Raw genomic sequence first — 2,760 nt, 5'->3', positions numbered from 1 at the left:
CATACCTGCATACAATGCTCACATTTACTTCATTCCGCATCATATACTTTACATCATTTCATAGCATGTATATGCATACCATGTTCACAAGCATAAAGCATCTCATGCATCATGACATTGCATGAAACTAACGTTATTTTTCAGGTTAGTTATCCTCCGGATCACATCCAAGATTCGGACCATTTTTCAGATAGAACCCAGATGAGTATCTATTCTGACAAACGTTCTGACATCCTCCCAACGGTGGCATCTCTAAGCCCATCTCAGATATTCACTGCAAATACAACAAATATTATCGGATACAGCCTAACGTACGGTTCATTCTGATTCAGCCCGACACATGACTCTTTCAGCTCAGATACGGTCTAACGTACGATCCATTCTGACTCTCAACAACTCCAACACGGTCTAACGTACGACCCATTTGGATCTTCAGCTCAGATACGATCTAACGTACGATCCATTCTGATCTTCAACAACTCAAGTATGGTTTAATGTACGACCAAGTTAAACCTTCATCTCCTCAGATGCTACCTTCGGACAGGTACATTTCTGAATGGTAGTCTAGTATACGGCTACTCCCTTACTCAGATGCTACCTTCGGACAGGTATATTTCTGAATGGTAGTCTAGTATACGGCTACTCCCTTACTCAGATGCTACCTTCGGACAGGTACATTTCTGAATGGTAGTCTAGTATACGGCTACTCCCTTACTCAGATGCTACCTTCGGACAGGTACATTTCTGAATGGTAGTCTAGTATACGGCTACTCCCTTACTCAGATGCTACCTTCGGACAGGTACATTTCTGAATGGTAGTCTAGTATACGGCTACTCCCTTACTCAGATGCTACCTTCGGACAGGTACATTTCTGAATGGTAGTCTAGTATACGGCTACTCCCTTACTCAGATGCTACCTTCGGACAGGTACATTTCTGAATGGTAGTCTAGTATACGGCTACTCCCTTACTCAGATGCTACCTTCGGACAGGTACATTTCTGAATGGTAGTCTAGTATACGGCTACTCTCTCCTCAGATGTTACCTTCGGACAGGTACATTTCTGAATGGTAGTCTAGTATACGACTACTCCCTTTTCAGCAGATTCAGCCTAACGGACGGTTCATTCTGCTCAGATATGGTTTAATGTACGACCAAGTTAAACCTTCATCTCCTCAGATGCTACCTTCGGACAGGTACATTTCTGAATGATAGTCTAGTATACGACTACTCCCTTTAAAGTAGACACAGCCTAACGTATGGCTCATTCTGCAACTCCAATACGGTCTAACGTACGACCCATTTGGACCTTCAACTCAGATGCGATCTAGCGTACGATCCATCCTGGTTCCACCTTCGTCGGATACAGCCTAACGTACGGCTCATTCTGCAACTCGGAGACGATCTAGGTACGATCCATTCTGATCCCTTATCCCCAGCAGTATATAGCATACTCTGACTCCCCAGCGAAGTCGACAGCATGATGGATGATTCACTATACGGTCTAGCGTATGACCCGGTATGACATCCATGTCTTCAGACATCGTCTAACGTACGACACAATCGGAAGCTCGTCATCAAACTACCTGGATGGCATCTTTAAGCCCATCTCCCTCAAGACTAATGGACCGGCGCAAATTGTTGGGGCACTCTAGTGTTCAATAATCTTTCACCTCCAGACCACGAATGGCGTACATACCATCCTAACTCTCTCGGTTCAAGAATATCGAACAGGGGCAGCTGTCATACCCCAAAATTTGCCCATCAATAGTTCAAGACATTTTTCAAGGGCATTCCGACTCATTTTATGGCACTGATCTTAAAGGGACAAAGGCCCAGCTCACGAATGGCCCAATCCAGAAAATGGCCCAAAATGGCCTGTTCGCTACACGCTCGCCTAGCGAACGTTACGTTCGCTACATACTCGCCTAGCGAACGTTCGCTACACGCTCGCCTAGCGAAGCAAACGTTCGCTACCAGCTCGCCTAGCGAAGCTGACAGACAACAAAAAATTTCGGGCTTCGGTCTGAGCCCATTAGGTCATGAAAAAGGGCATTATAAATACCAGTACTTCAGTAATGAAAAGAGAACGAAAAAAGGAGAGAGGAGAACTCTAGCAAGCAAACCCTAGCGCTCACAGACGGAAAACCCTAAAGGAAGCCCTGAAGGAAAAGCCGGCGGCGGCAAGGTCACTTTCGCTCAATTCGATCCGATCAGCCAATTCAAGGTTACAATTCGATTACAAACAGGTTGGCATTGCTATTACTACCCTATGTTCTTAATTTGCACATGGTATCATGATTGAATTTATGAAACTATCTTAAGTTTTACATATGAATTTAAGTATGCATGAACCGTTGAATGTCTAACCACATAATCTCTGTAATGAATGCTATAAAGTGTGAAGCTTGCTGCCATTATATCGTTATTAAAACCGGAATCCGCAGCCGCTCGCTAGCACATCGCTAAGCGAGCATGCAACGAGTATTCGCTAAGCCTTCGCTAGGCGAGGCAGGCGCGAACCTGACAGTAGCCGACTTTTCTATTCTGATTTTTCATTCATGTTTTATCATTGCCAGGCATTGTTTATCTGATCATATTACTGTTGCTTTTGCGGTGTAATCCTCGATTGCACCCTGATTTGGTATGCTAACCCGTTTGTTGAATTTTGCAAAGGTTCATATGTCCCAGAAAAAAGACCGCCGTTAGGTCTTCCACTTTATTTGTGGGATACCCTTGTGGAGGCTCACCCTAAATTGC

The sequence above is a fragment of the Lathyrus oleraceus genome, chromosome 5 (genome assembly GCF_024323335.1).
Source record: "Lathyrus oleraceus cultivar Zhongwan6 chromosome 5, CAAS_Psat_ZW6_1.0, whole genome shotgun sequence".
NCBI classification, from domain to species: Eukaryota; Viridiplantae; Streptophyta; class Magnoliopsida; order Fabales; family Fabaceae; genus Lathyrus; species Lathyrus oleraceus.
This window is presented reverse-complemented; position numbering follows the sequence as displayed.